General features: G+C 44.6%; 1 long non-coding RNA gene across 3 annotated transcripts in view; it reads right to left on the bottom strand.

The window, feature by feature from the left end:
- Positions 1 to 3,386: 3,386 nt before the first annotated feature.
- LOC117364501 overlaps positions 3,387 to 20,091 on the bottom strand; it is a 189,452-nt gene continuing 172,747 nt past the window's right edge. For all 3 annotated transcript variants that reach the window (XR_004540261.1, XR_004540262.1, XR_004540263.1), the window contains one exon: positions 3,387 to 4,402. This is a non-coding gene — a long non-coding RNA (uncharacterized LOC117364501). The remainder of the gene's footprint in view (positions 4,403 to 20,091) is intronic.

Here is a 20,091-nt window from a genome sequence, read left to right as displayed (position 1 = left end):
CTTGCAATGCTTTGTACCACAGCACTACCAGTTGCTCAGAATGCTGCTGCACATACAATCGTGCGAGCCGCGGGATTTGATCATATTTCACCCATTTCCACTGGCTGCCCATTAATGCGCGTATTACACGCAAGGCCTCGTGCCTGACTCTCGAGCTTTTGAAGGATGATGGGCCTCTGATTCTTCAATCTTTGCCACAGTATTATCAGCCGTCACGATTGTTACGATCTATGGACAAGCTGTGTCTTTGAGTGTGGCGAGACTCTCGGGGCAATGGAGGGCTACGTTGATGATACAAGGTGCATTTTATTGGGGTGAGCTGCCCATGGAGATGAGAAGTCTGTCAGGAATTCTGCAGTTTAGGAACTAGGCTTTTTGAACAAGTGTTCCTTTCCTAAAATGAGGTTTTAATTCTGGTTTCATGTTTGATACCGTATTTTTACAAACCTGTGTAGTGGGTCGGCTTCCTTATATGGGGTGGCCTATCTAAAGACATCGTAGATAATCCGCCCCATTAGATAAGCCGCGGCGCTACTGGAGTCCCTTGTATCTTTTAAAATAGCTCCCTCGCTGGCCGGCTGCCGGCTCCAATGTCGTGGCCAGAGGTGCAGGGCAGAAGTGATCTTCTTGGCATCCATCTTGGTTTCCTCAATGCCTGTCATCTGTTCTCGCGAGTCCCAGGATACAGGGGACTCCAGTAGCTCCGCGACTTATCTAATGGGGCGGCTTATCTTTGAGTTTTAAAACATGAATCGGTGTTTCCTGCGGCCTATACATGGGGAAATATGGTACATTTTCTGACTGTGTTTGCTTTTGATCGCAGTCATTTTTAATGTCAACTGTATGTATAACGTTTATTGTTATGTAATTGTGTGTGATTTTATTATGCATGTTTTATTGTTACTCGCCTAGAATCGTAGGATATGCAGGCTATAAATATTTAAATAAATAAAAATTAATTAATTAAATTAATTGGAGGGGTGGGGCATAAAGCTTAAGGCTCATCTAGGGTGCCCAAAAGCCTTGCACCAGCTCTGAAACTGCACCAAACTTTCAAAAAGGCAAGGTCAACCGGATGAAACAGTAACATGGTTCTAATACATTCTAAGAGTGGAATAATTGGGAGAACAGATGTATTGTGAACCAAATAATTTTTGTCTGCTGATATCTTATGTATTGCTGCAAAGTTTTGAGTCTCTTTTAACTCAGGCTATAACTTTGTAGGACTTCATATGTGGCTTCATTTAAAGTAGCAGCTTAATAAACATGTCCTGGCTGCCATATTCCAGCATAAACACACATTAAATTATCTCTATTGTCAATACACAATAGAGTTTTCAGTTTCAAGCAGATGTGTCACGTCCAGTCCAAGGTCAGAATCTCCAGGTACTCGGCTCCTTTCCTTCAATACACAAACATCTGCAGACTCCACAGATCACCAGCTGGTTATCCTGCATGGCTCAACGGCCCTCAAATAGTTGGAGACCAGGTGTTACTCCCAGAGATGGACATCACGGTTGGCTGTTTCGCTTCTTTTTTATTTTTAATGTTCACTTAAGCATGCCACACAGTTTGGACCTTAAGACAAGGAAAAGAGGCAGCAGAGAATACAAAAATGAAGACCGAGAGAGAGCAATGACGATATGAGTAGAAAATGGCACAGGGACACTTTAAATCCTAAGTGTTCGAGGCTTGTGCAGATGAGGACAGAGCTTGCATGGATGGGGCAAGGACAGAACTCAGAGGGATGGGTCAAGGATGGAGACAGATCCCACAGGGACCATAAGAATATAAGAAATATTATTGGGACAGACTGAAGGTCCATCAAGCCCAGTATCCTGTTTCCAACAGTGGCCAACCCAGGCCCCAAATATCTAGATAGAACCCAAGTAGTAAACAGATTTTATGCTGCTTATCCTAGGAATAAATAGTTAATTTCCTCAAGCCATCTCAATAATGGCCTATGGACTTCCCTTTTAGGAAATTAGCTAAACCTTTTTTTAAACCCTGCTAAGCTAACTGATTTCACCACATTCTCTGGTAACAAATTCCAGAGTTTAATTACATTACCGGTTTGTTTTAAATCCACTACACTTACCCCTCCCCATTTGCGGTTTCGACACTCGTGGTTTCACATAGTCACAATTTTTTTGGGAGGTGGGGAACCCATAGTTTAGGACGTCCCCGCCTCGCTCCAGCCTTCCTCCCGGCATCCTGGCCTTACCTGATGGTCTAACGGGCTTTCGGGGCAGGAGCAATCTTACTACGCTCCTGCCCCGTGTAGATCGCCAATAGGAAATGGCTGCCGTGAGCTCACGTCGTAGTCTCGAGAGACTATGGGAACTCATGGCAGTCATTTCCTATTAGCGATCTGCACAGGGCTGAAAGCCCCGAAAGCCTGCAAGACCACCAGGTAAGGCCGGGATGCCGGGGGGAAGGCAGGTGGGAGGCGGGGGTGGGTCAGAGCCGGACGAGAAGTTATTCATGGTTTTTCTCAATTCGCGGTCCGGCTCTACCCCTATCCCCCGCGAATACTGAGGGAGAAGTGTACTTAGTAGCGTTATTATTGTATGCCCCCTAGTCCTAGGATTTTTGGAAAGAGTGCTGCCTTTCCACTCTACTCATCATTGTTCAGGAAACAATTAAAGTAGACTCACCTCCTCCCAGCCCTCTTCTTCCCACAGACTGACATCCTCAAAACGACATGGCAATACTGAACTCGCTATCTATAACGCTATATCGCAAATATAACTCAACTTGCTGTAAGCCGCAATGATTCCGTGTTGAAATTTGCGGGATGTAAGAAGTTGTATTGTATTATTATTTTACTAGTATTTTAGCCCGTTACATTAACGGGTGCTAGAATATATGTCTGTGTGTCTTTATTTCTGTCTCTCTCTCTCTCCCGCTGTCTGTCTCTCTCCCTGGCCCCCTTTGTCTGTCTGTCTTTCTGTGTCCCTCTCTGCCCTCCCTGTCTGTCTTTATTCTTTTCTTTCTATCTGTCTCTCTCCCTGCCTCCTATACAGCAGCATTTCTCTCCCACCACTTCCCTGTGCAGTAGCCACAGCAGGATTCCCTCCCCCTCCATTTCCCTCCCCCCATACCACTTCCCTGTGCAGCAGCAGTGTTTCCCCTACCCCCCCCCTTCCCTTCCCGTGATCTGGCTGGCTCCCTTAGTCCCTTACCGCCCCCCCCCCCCATTCCCTTCCCGCGGTCCCGACTAACTTTCCGATTCCAGCAGCGTCTGCAGCACTCTACACACTGCTGCTTCGGGGCCTTCAGTAGAAGGCCCCGAAGCAGCGTGTGTAGAGTGCTGCAGACGCTGCTAGAATCAGAAGGTTTCAGGACCCGCAACCCTCCCGGATCCGAAGCGAGCTCTGGGTTTGTTTGTTTTTTTACGCGGACCCAGCCAGAGCAGGAGGAGAAGCCTGGGAGGCAGCAATTAAAGTCCGTTCCGGCCCCCCGCTGACGTCGCCCTGGCCAGTTCACATCCTTCAGACTGCAAGAGCCGCCGCGTTTGACAGGCTCTGCGCCACCGCGCACATGCGCACTCCTACCTGCAGGTCCCTACAGCTCACGGAAAACGGGAGCACGCAGATGAGAGTGCGCAGGCGCGCTTAGGGCTTTATTATATTAGATAGACAAATTTGCCCCCATGTCATTTTCCAGATATGAGGTCTCAAGATGTGGAAAACCAAAGAACCGTCGAAAGAGTACAAGCTTTCAGTGATTAGCAAAAAGAAGGCTGCCTCTGCCCCATCTATGTGTGGATTCAGTTCAGGCTTTCGACAAGCTAAGAAGCAAATAAATCCATCAGGAGCCATTATTTTCTGGTATTCAATGCACTGATGCAGAGAGCGGTAGCAGGAACACTTTTGTTTGGTAACTAATAATTCACATTCAATTAACTCGAGTACTAGAAAATCAATATCGGTCTTACATAATGCCTCCCTTAATACTGGGGTTTAGTGGAAACCTTTTATTCAAATGCCTCTGAATGGTAGAATCAGGTACTGTGCTTTTAATTGGACAATATCCGCTAAATCGTATTTCAGGGAAGAAGGCCTGATAGCTTTGAACATTGTCTGTATATGCGTTATATCTGGCTCTTACTAGCTGAGTTGCTATGGCAAAAATTAGACAATAATGGAAGATAATGCGATAAAACAAATCAGGAATCACTGGGTGTATGTCAGAGGCCAGAATCAAGTTTCTGCTCTAGAAGAAATTGCATTTTCAAAGGCGTCGACCTTCCACTGCAGGCTTTGGCTCCCTCTTCATGGTGGCGACCTGGTAACCTGCATCGTTTGCGGTCTCTAGCCCCAGTTGGAAAGGCCTCGTTCAAGCAGTGGCCACCGTAAATCCAACAGTACCTCTAGGAAAAGATTTTATAGCAGGATGCCTATGTGACAAATAGAAAAAGGTATTTATTATATAGGGTGAGGCATTAAAAAAAAGTAACCCTCCAACAGTTTTTTGCAATTTTCTCAGCAACCGCTTTGAATATCAATGAGAAATTTTACATCCTTATTTAGTCATCATACTTACATATTACAATAGACTCTCAGCTATCTGGCACCCACGGAGATTGATGGATGCCAGATAACTGTAAGTTTCTGGCTGGTTGAGAATTAGTGTAAAAAGTACTGTAGCAGCAGGCAGCCATTCTTGACGACCCCCTTCCTTCTCTCCCTCCCTCCAATCCCCAAAGCAGCAGAGACAATCCTGACAACCCTCTCTCCCTCTGCCCCACAGCAGTAGTCAATCCTGACAACCCCTACCCCCCTCCCTTGGCCGTGAAGCAGCAGCGGCAGTCGATCATAACAACCCCCTCCCTCCTTCCCTTACTGAAGGAGTAGCGGCAGCCGGTGAACAGAAAAAGCGCCATAAACAGGCTGCTTCTGGACAGCCCTGGCAGGGCCTTTCTTCTGCCGTGGCGGAAGTGACATAGCAGAGGAAAGGCCCTGCCAGGGCTGGCCGAAAGTAGCCTGTTTACGGCACTTCTTCTGTTCACCGGCTGCTGCTATTCCTTCGGTAAGTGAGGAGAGATGTAGGCCAGGACCAGCTGCTGCTTCTGGGCTTAAAGGGGGGGGGGGGGTCACTAGGATCAGCTGCCGCTGCTGCCTTGGGCCCAGAGGGAGGGGGATTGTCAGGACAGCTGCTGCTGCTGCTTTGAGGGCTGGAGGAAGGGAGGGAGATTTGTGGCTGCCTACTGCTTTGGGGGCTGGAGGGAGTGGAGCTGTTTGGAGGTTGTCCGAGGAGCACGGGAGTCTTTTTTATTGGGGGGGGGGGGCTGGCATTTTTTTTGCCAGTTGATTGAGAGTGTCGGTTAATTGAGTGCCAATTCAATTGAACACCCCCCACACCTCCCCAACATGGCAGCGTGAGGCAGCGCGATCCCTATTAAGTAGAGTGGGGGGTTCCTCCCACACACTCCCGTCAGAGCCCTTTAAAATATGGGTTTTCTTCGGCGCAATTAAGCCCAGTGCTCAGTTGTCCATGCTCGATTGTCGGCGCACCTTTGTCCTCGCACGCTTTTGACCCATCACCAATTTACCGGCCGCCGCCTACCAACGCCTAACTCAACCACACTTATTCTATGCCCCTAACCGTGCCTACTTTTCAGGTCGGTATCGGAAGTTACCTCCACTTAGGCATCGCTAGGCGCTACATGGCATTCTGTGCCTAACTTAATTTTAATTTAATTTCAGTAATTCAACGGTGCCTAACTAGGGCGCCGTTTATAGAATCCGGCCCAAAATGTCCACACCCCAGCTTTAACACAGGCCTTCACTTGCTTTGGGAAATTCTTAACAGCTTTGTCGATTGGTTCCTCTGCTGGCCGTCCCAGATCATCTGTAGAGCTTCCTTGAGTTTGGCGACTGTTTGCAGCTTTAGGCTGAGTTTGTGATAGGCCTCCAACATTGCTCCCCAGACAAAAGTCTATGTCACTGTGATATCATTAAGGGGTCCTTTTACTAAGGTGCGCTAGTGCATCTCAGCGCGCACGAAATGTTAACGCATCCAATATATCCTATGGACGCGTTAGCACGCATTAGCATTTAGCGTGCGCTAAGACGCACTAGCGCGCCTTCGTAAAAACACCCCTAACAGTAAGCCGACACCTGTTTTTCAAAATTTCAAATACATCTTTGTTTGTTTGGTTTTTCCAAACAGTTGCTTTACAGCGAAGATTTTATTTCCTTATTTATTTTAGCTATTTTTATGCCGCCTATTAATTGTCTTAAGTGGAACGAAAAAAGTGGAAAATCGCTGGACTAAGGCCCTCTTTTACTAAGGTACGCTAACCGATTAGCGCGGGCGAAACGCTAATGCGTGCATGTTAGTCTGTGGACGCGTTAGCGTGTAGCCCGCGCTAATCGGTTAGCGCGCCTTAGGAAAAGAGGGGGTAAGTGTACAGCCCTCGATGGAGGTTGCCCCAACTTTGAGAACTTTTCAGTGGCCTCTCTCTTAAATAAGCAAAGCCTGTGTTTATCTGATGAACCTTAATCTCCAGATTCAAGAATCAAATCTAGCAAAAGTATAATACAGTAAACCATAAATAACTCCGAAAAATACTACTGATTATTTATAGAGTTATGAGCCTAATGTCAGCGGTGCTTGCTTTAAATAAATCATTATCTCTTAGCATTTGATGCCGAATGAAAAAATCTGGGTTGAATGAGGACAAAAGTGCTAATCACGGAATGCAATGTTCGAGCACTGCCAAGGCAGGGCCAGTAATATCCACCCTAAAAATAAAGCTTCTAGCTGACATCTGTAAGGTAATGAACAGCTATAAGAGGATGAATGCTTCAAATGATTTTCGCTTTCCTTCCCTGCTGAACGGCCTGAATTTTCTATTTCATAAAAAGTGGTAACAAAATGTAAATGATTTTAGAGTTGTTAAAACAGGTCAGCAATGGAACTATTCCATTTTTATTCATCTCAAACTTACAAACTGTAAATTACATACAGGCCCCTGTCTCCAAAACCTTTGCTTTTGAGGGGTAATTTTTATAAAGCTGTTTCCACCAATAAAGCATGCTTGGCAAGCAAAAAAGACTCTTATAAAGTTGCACAGCCAGGGGGCGCTAGTGGGCACTACAGCAGATGGCAACTTAAGGTTTTAGTTCCGGCGGGAAGTGTCTGCAAGAATCTAAATTTGCCCTACAAAGCCCTAGTCTTGGAAGTATATTTCCATTTCTCCTGTTGCACGATCGATATGGCAGTGAATAAGTCGGGGAAAAAGGAGAAATGTACAGCTGATCTCTCCGCAAAAATCAACATCTGGGAAGTCTGAAGAGGAGGCCTAGCGGGCCATCTTAGAGGAATCGCATTCCGTGCATGAGATTCTGGTGGGTATAAAGCAGGATATGGAAGATGTCAAGAACGATCTGCAATCACTAAAGACTGAGTTTGCTGTGTTTCGTTCTAGAATGGATATCGCTGAACAGAAGATCGATGTGAATAGCAATAATGTTAAAACACTGCAGAGGCAGATCAAGAAAATAAATACCTGGCACAAGAATTAGAAGATGCGAACAACAGATCTCACAGGAATAACTTTTGCATATCAGGTGTACTGTAAGGCCGGGACGGCCACGACATTGTATCTTTTATTAATGCGACTCTACCCGAGTTGCTAGATTTAGGGCTCCTTTTACGAAGGTGCGTTAACGGTTTAATGCAGGTAATAGCGCATGCTAAACTGCCAGCCGTGCTAGCCGCTACCGCCTTCTCTTGAGCAGGCGGTAGTATTCCGGCTAGCGCGGGGGGTTGCTGCGTGATGAAAAGTCATACACGTTAAATCTGCAAACGCGCTTTCGTAAAAGGAGCCCTTAGAGTTTAAACATGACTTTGAGATCGATCGTATGTGCAGAGTGCCTTCCCCAAATGAGTTCCAAATTTCAAAGACATTTATGCTGATGACATCACAATACTGATACCAGTCATTTCTTTTACCACTGAAATAAATCAGCTTGAACAATGGACCATTGAATTTAAATTGAAATTAAACACTGAAAAACCCAGATTCTTTTTGGCTAGTCCCAACGATAAAATTACGGATAAAATTCTCTATTTAAGAGGGCAAGAATATCCAATAGCCTCGTCTCTTAAAATTTTAGGAGTCATACTCGACCGCCATTTAACCCTGAGGGAGCATACTGATATGCTTGTAAAGAAATGTTTCTTTGCATTATGGAAGTTGCGTTCCATCAAAAAATATTTTGACCCTACTTCTTTCAGATTACCAGTTCAAGCATTAATAATAATAATAATTTTATTTTTATATACCGTCCTACCACATAGTTCTAGGCGGTTCACATATATAAAAAATTATACAATCAATGTGTAAAATACAATTTGCTAAAAGTACGTTAAGATCCACTAAAAAATACAACTATAAAAACAATATACATTTATCAATCAAAATACTAAAACATCCGTTTACAAATTTATCAAATAGATCAGATTTTAGTAATTTCCTAAAAGACATGTATGAGGGAGCCTAAGAGATAATGGTACTTAACCATAAATTCATTTTACCTGCCTGAAAACTGAGCAATTTATCGAAGAATCTCTTGTAATGACAAGACTTGATAGTTGGAAGAACAAATAAATATTGCCCTCGAGTAATCCTATTGGGTTTGTATCGTTTAAAACAGGGGTGCCCAACACGTCGATCGCAGATCGGCCGGTCGATCGGGAAGGCAACGCCAGTCGATCTCGTGTTGCCGTTCCAATCGGCCGGCCGATCAGCCTTCCTCTCCCCAAGGTTCCCCACCGGAATCTCCCCAAGGTTCCCCACGCACACTCATTCTTGCTGCGCCCTTCCTGCCCGACTGCCAGAACCCGTCGTCCGACTGGGGGATGATGTCACTTCCTTCGGGAGAAGGCGGGAGGGAGGTCTAGGGAAGTCACGACCCTTGAGAGCTGAGCGCCAGCTGCCCCTGGCAGAATTGACAAGCCAGACTGGAGAAAGGCGGTCGGGAGCAGGAGGTGCTCTGCCCAAAAATTCTGGAGCTGCTGCTGCTGCTCTGACGTCTTGAGCCTGAAAATGGGAAGTTGAGTGTCGTGCTAAAAAGAGACTGGAACGGCTCTCATGGAAGACTGGCTTTTTTTCTTTTCTTTTCCTCGGCCCTGGGGATCCAGAGATTTGGGCCTGCAGAAGCCTCACGCTGACCAGCATTCCTCTCCCCGACATCAATTCTTACATCGGAGAGGAATTTCTGGGCCAGCCAATCGCTGCCTGGCTGGCCCGGAACTTCCTCTCCGACATCAGAATTGAAGGGGAGCAGAATGCTGGTCAGTGCAAGGCTTCTGCATGCAGAGCTTGGGGGGCGGTGGCTTGGAGGCCTGTTCCCCGGTGGCGACGGCAAACCTAGTGGCTTGGGGGAGGGCAGGGAGAAAGAAACAAAGGGGGCAAGCAGGGAGACAAAAAGAAAGTGGGCATGGAGAGAGAGAGAGAAAGAAAGAACAGGAGGCAGGGAGAAAGAAAGAAAAAGTTGGGGGAGAGAATGAGGTATGGAAGAGAGAAAGCATAAAGGAGGCTGAAAGAAGGAGTGGGCTGAAATCAGAAGATGTCAGAAGAAGTGCAGCCAGAGTGAAGTCAGAAGAAGTCAGAAGAAGAAAGTGCAACCAGAGACTCATGAAATCACCAAACAAAAGTAGGAAAAATGATTTTATTTTCAATTTAGTGATCAAAATGTGTCTGTTTTGAGAATTTATATCTGCTGTCTATATTTTGCACTATGGCTCCCTTTTACTAAACCACAATAGCGGTTTTTAGCGCAGGGAGCCTATGAGCGTCGAGAGCAGCGTGGGGCATTCAGCGCAACTCCCTGCGCTAAAAACTGCTATGTGGTTTAGTAAAAAGGGAGGGGCTATATTTGTCTATTTTTGTATGGTTGTTATTGAGATGACATTGCATAGAGTCATCTGCCTTGACCTCTTTGAAAAAAAACCCGGAATATGAATGATAATTAACATTTTCTCTGCCTTTCAGTGTGCTTTGTGGGTTTTTAAAAATTTTTTTATTGTTGGTAGATCATTTTGACTTGGTCATTTTAAAAGTAGCTCGCAAGCCCAAAAAGTGTGGGCACCCCTGGTTTAAAACATGAGGTCAAGTAGATAGGCGACATTCCAAACAACACTTTAAAATATATACAACCAAATTGAAACAACACTCTAGCCTCAAAAGGCAGCCAGTGCAATTGTCGATAAGATGGAGTAATATGGTCATATTTTTTCAGACCAAAAATTAGGTGGACTGCTGTGTTCTGTATAAGTCTCAATCTCTTTTGAAGCTTTTTATGAGTTCCCACATATATTATATTACAATAATCCAGAACAAACAAAATGGAAGATTGTACTAATAATCTAAATGATGCACTATCAAAAATATTTTTTTATCATCTGAAGTTTCCACAAAATTGTGTAACATTTTTTCATCAATAAATTTGTATGATCATCCGAAGTTAGGTAGCGGTCAAGTATAACTCCCAAAATTTTAATTGAAGCTGAGATTGAGAAAGTTTGACCATTCAGATGTAATTCCTTTTCTTTTATACTGTCTGAAGGATTAACTAGAAAAAAATTTGACTTTTCTGGATTTTATCTATTCTTGACTATTGCAATATAATCTATTTAGGAGCTTATAAAACCATCTTGGGAAGATTAAGGCTAATCCATAATACAGCGGTCCGTTTAATTTTCAGATTAAAAAAAACAGGAGCATATCAGCCCTTACTACCGTCAGCTGCACTGGTTTTTCATAGGGATATATGACCTTGAAGAAACTTGTTTAGTGAAACATGTCAGCTAAGCTATCCCAGTCTTGAAGACCACGTCTAAGATAAGCTATATTACTAACCTATTTAAACTATTTATAATTGTTGGTAATAAGTTATTTAAAATTATCATATCACATGTGGAGGCCACACATAAAGCCTGGGGCTATGAATCAATAGGAGCCCAAGGTAGTGTATCTGAGGACCATGCTAGTGATAGAAACAATTACAGAAAAGAGCCATAGAGGGATCAACTAAATATTGCTCCTTTGTTGGAATGAGTCATTTTAAAGAGACACTCCTGCTTTAATCCCTAAACCACCAGGGATTGGACAGGTAGGCCCACCTTGAATCTGTGTAAGATCAGTTGGGGGGGGGGGGGGGGCATTGGATGTTCTTATGAGGGTGTGGGAGTGAGGAGGATCTTGGAAGGTCTGAATGTTCTTCTGGGATGTAGGAAAGAGGAAAGGGGAATTCATGGTCTTCTGGATGGTCTTCTGGAAGATGGGGCTTAGAATGGGGCGAGGGGGTCAGGTCCTGTTCAGATATCATGCAGGTCCTAGCTGAAATATCTTATATGGGTCCCAATTGAGAATCGGCTGAGACCTGCATAACCTCTGGCATTTAGTACAGAATGAATTAACACCAGATATTTCATGCCAATGGCCTAGTATTCAACATTCTAGGCTAATTCTGCATGCCCCCAGCTGAATATTGACTGCCATGTTTCTCACACCTAAACCTCTGTTTCTAAAGATATAAATACATAAGTAGATAAGCATTTCTTTACTGAACGAGACCGAAGGTGCATCAAGTCCAGCATCCTATTTCCAACTGTGACCAACCCAGGACTTGGCAGAAACCCAAAAAGTAGTAACATTCTAGAGCTGAGATTGTGATGTCATAATGCCTCATTCCACCAGTACCTAAGAGCCATTTTCATGAGTGATGTCACAATGGCTTGACTGTCCTTGGTTCACATAAAAACATGAGAGTTGCTATACTGAGACAGACCGAAGGTCCATCAAGCCCAGTATCCTGTTTCCAACAGTAGCCAATCCAGGAATCCTAAAAGAGTAAAATCCTAGGAATAAGAAATAGATTTTTTTCCAAGTCCACCTTAATAGTGGTCTACGAGGTTTTCTTCTGGGAATTTGTCCCATCCTTTTTCAAACCTGTAATGCTAAGCGCTTTTACCACATTCTGTGGCACTGAATTCCAAAACTGAATACTGAAATATTTTTTCTGCTTTGTTTTCAGTGTACTATTTAGTCCATTGCATGCTCTGTAGTCCATGTACCTTTGGAAAGAGTGAAGAAGCGATTCACATCCTGTTCCACACCACTCATTACCCCCCGGATAGCTCCTAGAATAGGAACAAAACCCTTCCTAGACACATACTGAAAAGCCGGTTGTGCATTAGAATAAAATTCTACCATCATCACAGTCCTTATCCACTGCCTATGGGGGGTGGAGGAATAATATCTCGGCCCAAAGCTGTGCATTTCTAATTTAATAACCAAACTGCTGATCAATTACTGTACATTAAATTTAATATCAACTTAGATAACTCTTATTTCTGTATCTTTTTCCATTTAAACCTCGTCCCTTGCTTCTTTGAAGTAGCAGATGCAGAAGCCCTCTCTTTTATCCAAGCTAATAGTGCTTTAGTTCTCTCACAGAATAAGCCTTACTGTCTCGAGGTCGTTACTAACCTTGTCTGCTGCATTTTCCTGGCTGTGCCAGAAAGCAATCCAATTACTGACTACACTCTTACATTCTAGGACTGAAGAAATCTGTCTTAAAGTGTGTGTGTGCACGTGCGTGTTTGAATGGTGGAAGACTTGGGAGTTCTGATCGACAAGTCGATGAAGCCGTCCGCACAATGCACGGCGGCAGCGAAAAGGGCGAACAGAATGCTAGGAATGATTAAGAAGGGGATCACAAACAGATCGGAGAAGGTTATCATGAAGCTGTACCGGGCCATGGTGCGCCCTCACCTGGAGTACTGCGTCCAGCACTGGTCGCCATACATGAAGAAGGACACGGTACTGCTCGAAAGGGTCCAGAGAAGAGCGACTAAAATGGTTAAGGGGCTGGAGGAGTTGCTGTACAGTGAGAGATTGGAGAAACTGGGCCTCCTCTCCCTTGAAAAGAGGAGACTGAGAGGGGACATGATCGAAACATTCAAAATACTGAAGGGAACAGACTTAGCAGATAAAGACAGATTGTTCACCCTCCCAAGGTAGGGAGAACGAGAGGGCACTCTCTAAAGTTGAAAGGGGTTAGATTCCGTACAAATGTAGGGAAGTTCTTCTTCAGCCAGAGAGTGGTGGAGAGCTGGAACGCTCTTCCGGATGCTGTTATAAGGGAAAACACCCTCCAGGGATTCAAGATATAGGGGGAAACACCCTCAAGGGACTCAAGACAAAGTAGATAAAGACAGGTTTGTTCACCCTCTCCAAGGTAGGGAGAACGAGAGAGCACTCTCTAAAGATAAAAGGGGATCAATTCCGTACAAACGTAAGGAAGTTCTTCTTCACCCAGAGTGGTAGAAAACTGGAATGCTCTTCTGGAGGCTGTTAAAGGGGAAAACACCCTCCAGGGATTCAAGACAAAGTTGGACAAGTTTCTGCTAAACTGGAACGTGCGCAGGTGAGGCTGGACTCATTTAGAACACTAGTCTTTGACCTGGGGGCCGCTATGTAAGCAGACTGCTGGGCACAAAGGACCACTGGTCTGACCCAGCAGTGGCAATTCTTATCTTAAGGATGAATGAGGCCATAGTCAGGGTATTGGTCACTGCGATCAGCAATGTGTCTCCTAAAGCCGTGTATCGCAAACTGTGTGCTGCGTCACAGTAGTGTGCCGCGAAGGGATTCCGGGTGTGCCGCCAGGGATTCATGAATACACGACACGTATGCCGGCACCTCTCCTCCGCTTCATCCTCACATGAACTTTGTCTCATCTTCCCTGAGCTCGGGGCCCCTTCTAGAAGGCCTTGGAGCATGCGGTGGATGTTGACATGATGACATCGTGCCCACGTGCGCATGCCTATGGCATCATCGCATCGAAGTACGCACATGCTCGGAGACCTCCTACGTGCGGCTCCAAGCTCAGGGAAGACGAGACGAGGTTCGTGTGGGGCGGAGCTGAGGGTGGAGAAGGTCGGGGTTGTGGGAAGGGCCATGGGTGGGCCATGTCTCCTCTTTTTGTGTGCCACAGAAAATCATTTGCTCCATTAGGAGTGCCTGAGCTAAAAACAAGTTTGCAGGACACTGTCATAGAGCAGGGGTAGGCAATTCTGGTCCTTCAGAGCCACAGGTCAGGTTTTCATAGGGTTGCCAGATTTTCCAATTGGAAAATCTAGAACTCTAGTTCTGCCCCCAGGCCCACCCAGTTCCACCCATTCCCGCTCTGTAACATCCTAATCCCGCCCCCAGTCCCGCCCCCCACTGCCTGCTTTTGTCGGGCTTTTCAAATCTCGGACAAAGTGCCAGGTTTTGAAAAGCCATCTAGACCCCTGGACATGTCCTCAAAAGGAGGACATATCCGGGGAAATCTGGATATCAACAATGAATGTGTATGAGATGGATTTGCATGCACTGCCTCCTTGAGATGCAAATCTATCTAAATCTGATCTGCCTATGGCTCTCGAGAAGCAGAATTGCCTACCCCTGTCAGATAGGATACAATACTAGTGCTCCATCTTGCTGTAACTGCTACAGTGGTTGTAGGAAAAGCTTTCTTGGGCTCTTATATGGCCTCTATCTAGTGGCGCCATCATTGCAACAACCAAGTCACCTACCACGGACCCTGCCTCCTTTACTGCCTGGGACATTAATAGGCCCATCGGTGAGCATAGATAGATAAGATAATGTTTAGTTTAAAAAAAAAAAAAATTCTGTCTGATTTAACAAAAAGCTTCACTATGTCAAAGTCCATTCAGCATATTATTCAATTATTTATTTTCATATCTGCAAACAGAATAAAATTCTATTTTACTATTTTCCTTTCATTAGTTTTGCTCACATGAACTTGTTTCAATACCTTCATATATACATTATGTCAGAAGTAAATCTCCGGAGTAAAATAGGAACATCCCAGAGATATACCAGGGAAGTCAGTCTTTCTTCTGGCAAAGAAAATGGCTGCCGGCCAATAACATTTTAATACAATTACAGCACTGGTACAAGCTTTTAACCATTAGAAGATTACTTTTATAGGCCATAAAATCTATTTACTTTGGTTTAGAGATTCAACCAGGAATACACATAATTTTGAAACACAAAAGTATGATCAGTCCTTAATCATAATTATGAACAACAGTGACAATGCAGAACAGATAATTAATTAATTAAATACATAAATACACATAAAATAATAAAAAATGTGATGTTATATAATTGCCCTAGAATATCTAGAGGCTCATTGTCTATGATTCACTAGCTTAGGAGAGCATATACTTAGGTATTATTTGATAAAGGTTTTTAGGGTGCTTATGAGGGGAATTTTCGATTGGATGTCTAAGATTGACTTTGGACATTTTCCACAAGATGTCCAAAGGTCAGGGCAGAGAAATGTCTTTTTACGAAACCACTAGATGTCCAATGTTTGTTTTTTTTTCTTTTCCAAAATGACCTGTTTGGATGTCTTGGCAGTGAGAACATCCAACCTTAGGTCGCCTAACTTTGTTGGCCATGCTCTTTTGAACAACTGTCGGCCTTTCCCCAGTTTCTAGCTTAAAAGCTGCCCTATCTCCTTTTTTAAACGTTGACGCCAGCAGCCTGGTTCCACTCTGGTTAAGGTGGAGCCCATCTTTGCGGAATAGGCTCCCCGTTCCCCAATATGTCACCCAGTTCCTAACAAATCTAAAACCTGCACCATCACCTCATCCAGAAATTCGGCTTTGAAAATGGGCACTTACACGTCTTCATAGTTTATTAAAATTTGATAAAACGCTTCTCCTGGGATACAAAGCATTGTACATTAAAGTTTAAATATGAATAGGGCACAAACAGCAAATAATAAACATAGACCTTCCGAGACCAACATACTTGGTTGGGGTTGCAACATGAATACAATAGGAAAAAAGGGAAGACCTACAATTTGACAAGAAAGAGTACATAAAAGGGAGAAACATTAGGAAGGATATGACAGGGCAAGTGATAATAAAATTATATTTATAAGATAAATCAATTGTAGGCATCTTTAAAAAGGAAGCATTTTAAACTCTAAGGTGCAAGGGGAGAGAGTTCCAAATTAAAGGGTCTTGGTGTGTAAAAGGTCTAAGTGCCACTTTATGCCATTTTCTGGATGTCTTTAGTTTTTGAAAATGAGCCCCTATGGCTCTCTTTTACTAAGGTGTGCTAAGTGATTAGCGTGCGCTAAACGTTAATGCGTGCATGTTAGTCTATGGATGCGTTAGCATTTAACGCCCTTTAGTAAAAGAGAGGGTATGTGTCTTTATGGAATGCTATCATAAGGGAAAGGAGATGGGTTTCAATATGCTGCTTTTCTGTGGTTACAATCAAAGTGGTTTACTTATTATATAAAGCCACTCCTTGCCCTGAGGTGTGATGGGGTGCCACTGCTTGCCCTGTATCGGTAGAATGGAATATTGCTACACCTTGGGTTTTGGCCACGTACTAGAGACCTGGAATGGCCACCGCGAGAACAGGCTACTGGGCTTGATGGACCATTGGTCTGACCCAGTATGGCTATTCTTATGTTCTTATGTGAGCCAAGTATAGGACAATCAAACCATTGTAGCATTACTGATGAGGTTGGCTCTGAGGCACTATGGAATGAGGCATTATGACATCACAATCTCAGCTCTGGAATGTTGCTCTCCTAGGGGTTCCAGAATCTTGCTATTCTTTGAGATGTTGGAATGTTGAAACACTTTGTGTTTTGGCCAGGTACTAGGGATCTGGAATGGCCACCATGAGAACTGGCTACTGGGTTTGATGGACCATTGGTCTGACCCAGTAGGGCTATTCTTATGTTCTTATGTGAGCCAAGTATAGGACAATTAAGCCATTGTAACATCACTAATGAGGTTGGCTCTGAGGCATTATGACATCACAATCTCAGCTCTGGAATGTTGCTCTCATTGGGGTTCCGGAATCTTGCTGGAATGTTGCTACTCTTTGTGTTTTGGCCAGGTACTAGGGATCTGGAATGGCCACCATGAGAACTGGCTACTAGGTTTGATGGACCATTGGTCTGACCCAGTAGGGCTATTCTTATGTTCTTATGTGAGCCAAGTATAGGACAATTAAGCCATTGTAACATCACTAATGAGGTTGGCTCTGAGGCATTATGACATCACAATCTCAGCTCTGGAATGTTGCTCTCATTGGGGTTCCGGAATCTTGCTGGAATGTTGCTACTCTTTGTGTTTTGGCCAGGTACTAGGGATCTGGAATGGCCACCATGAGAACTGGCTACTAGGTTTGATGGACCATTGGTCTGACCCAGTAGGGCTATTCTTATGTTCTTATGTGAGCCAAGTATAGGACAATTAAGCCATTGTAACATCACTAATGAGGTTGGCTCTGAGGCATTATGACATCACAATCTCAGCTCTGGAATGTTGCTCTCATTGGGGTTCCGGAATCTTGCTGGAATGTTGCTACTCTTTGTGTTTTGGCCAGGTACTAGGGATCTGGAATGGCCACCATGAGAACTGGCTACTGGGTTTGATGGACCATTGGTCTGACCCAGTAGGGCTATTCTTATGTTCTTATATGAGCCAAGTATAGGACAATTAAGCCATTGTAACATCACTAATGAGGTTGGCTCTGAGGAATTATGACATCACAATCTCAGCTCTGGAATGTTGCTCTCATTGGGGTTCCGGAATCTTGCTGGAATGTTGCTACTCTTTGTGTTTTGGCCAGGTACTAGGGATCTGGAATGGCCACCATGAGAACTGGCTACTGGGTTTGATGGACCGTTGGTCTGACCCAGTAGGGCTATTCTTATATTCTTATGTGAGCCAAGTATAGGACAATTAAGCCATTGTAACATCACTAATGAGGTTGGCTCTGAGGCATTATGACATCACAATCTCAGCTCTGGAATGTTGCTCTCATTGGGGTTCCGGAATCTTGCTATTCTTTGAGATGCTGGAATGTTGCTACTCCTTGGGTTTTGGCCAGGTACTACTGACCTGGATTGGACACCGTGAGAATGGGCTACCGGGCTAGATGGACCATTGGCCTGACTCAGTATGGCTATATGAAAAACTATATGATGGCCTCCTGGCCACTAAAGCAGCCAAACTAGACAACCAAATTGCCAATCTACTGACGGCATCCTTCGACTACAAGACTTTTAGAAAAGAAATAAAGACCATACTCTTCAAGAAAACTCTGAAAAAAGAAATAATACCGCAAGTCTCAAACTCCACCACTCACTAAAGCCAACTACCCCAAACAAATAACCTTACCCATTTCTTACTCTTTTTGAAAATGACCAATTATTTTTTTTTTTGGTAAGTTCTTGTTGTAATACATCTTGGATAATTCTTTTGTAATCCGCCTTGAACTGCAAGGTAATAGCGGAATAGAAATCCCTAATGTAATGTAATGTAATGTAATGTATTCTTATGTTCTTATATGAGCCAAGTATAGGACAATCAAACCATTGTAGCATTACTGATAAGGTTGGCTCTGAGGCATTGTGGAATGAGGCATTATGACATCACATTCTCAGCTCTGGAATGTTGCTCTCATTGGGGTTCTGGAATCTTGCTATTTTTTTGAGATGCTGGAATGTTGCTACTCTTTGGGTTTTGGTCAGGTACTAGGGACCTGGATTGGCCACCGTGAGAATAGGTTACTGGGCTTGATGGAGAATTGGTCTGACCCAGTAAGGCCATTCTTATGTTATTTTTTGATTTGGATAATGGAGGGTTAAGTGGCTTGCCTAGAATCAGAAAATGCTACACTGGGAATTGAACCCAGTTACCCTCGTTCTCAGGTTATTGCTCTAGCTATTAGGCCACACATCTCCACCGTGTATGCCCTTGGATTGGATTACCAGGCGTCCTGATTTCCCCAAACCTGTCCTCCTTTTAAGGACAAGTCCGGGGGTCCGGACGGCTTTTCAAAACCCGGCACTTTGTCCGGGTTTTGAAAAGCCGTATTGGGGCTGGGAGGAAATCTGCGTATGCGCGGCCATCAAGCGACGACATAATGTGCGCACGCGCGTGTGACGGTCATGCATGCCCGGACTTCCTCCCTGCCCGCCGAGAGCAGGAAATAGGGGGCGTGGCTAGCGCGGGCTTAGGGGCGGGGATGGCGGAACTAGGCAGGCCTGGGGGACGGGGCTAGGGGGTCTGGATTTTCTGAAAGGAAAATCTGGCAACCCTACCCTTGGGTTTACCACTGACCCATGCACAGTGAGGAATCCTCCCTGTGATGTTTCAAGGCAGAGTTTCTACTAAATAGATTATTACGAACTATTTTACCTTCTTACTTATATAAATGAAAAACCTGGGAGTAATGGTAGACACAAAATTGAAGGCATCGGCACAGTGCGCCACAGCCTCAAGGAAAGCAAACAAAATGTTGGGTATCATCAAAAAGGTATCACGACCAGGACGAAGGAAGTCATCCTGCCACTGTATCGCGCAATGGTGCACCCGAATCTGGAGTACTGTGTCCAGTACTGGTCACCGTACCTCAAGAAGGACATGGCGGTACTTGAGGGAGTCCAGAGAAGAGCAACTAAGCTGATAAAGGGTATGGAAAACCTCTCATATACTGACAGACTGAAAAAGCTGGGGCTTTTCTCCCTGGAGAAGCGGAGACTTAGAGGAGGGACATGATAGAAACCTTCAAGATCCTGAAGGGCATAGAAAGAGTAGACAGGGACAGATTTTTCAAATTATGGGGAACCACAAGTACAAGGGGACACTCAGAGAAATTGAAAGGGGACAGGTTTAGAACAAACGCTAGGAAGTTCTTTTTCTCCCAGAGGGTGGTGGATACATGGAACGCGCTCCCGGAGGCTGTGATAGGCAGGAGCACGTTACAGGGCTTCAAAGAAGGTTTGGATAGGTTCCTAGAGGACAAAGGGATTGAGGGGTACAGATAAGAGTAGACGTGGGTTATAGGGATAGGAGTAGAGGTAGCTTATAGAAATAGTCAGGGACCACTGCTCAGGCAATGGGCCTGACGAGCCGCCGCGGGAGCGGACCGCTGGGCGAGATGGATCTCTGGTCTGCCTCAGCGGAGGCAACTTCTTATGTACTTCTTATGTTCTTATATATTATCATAAGTGCTCA

Source organism: Geotrypetes seraphini, chromosome 8 (assembly GCF_902459505.1).
Source record: "Geotrypetes seraphini chromosome 8, aGeoSer1.1, whole genome shotgun sequence".
Classification (NCBI taxonomy): domain Eukaryota; kingdom Metazoa; phylum Chordata; class Amphibia; order Gymnophiona; family Dermophiidae; genus Geotrypetes; species Geotrypetes seraphini.
Note: the sequence above shows the minus strand (reverse complement) of the source record. Positions and strands in the feature narration are given on the sequence as shown.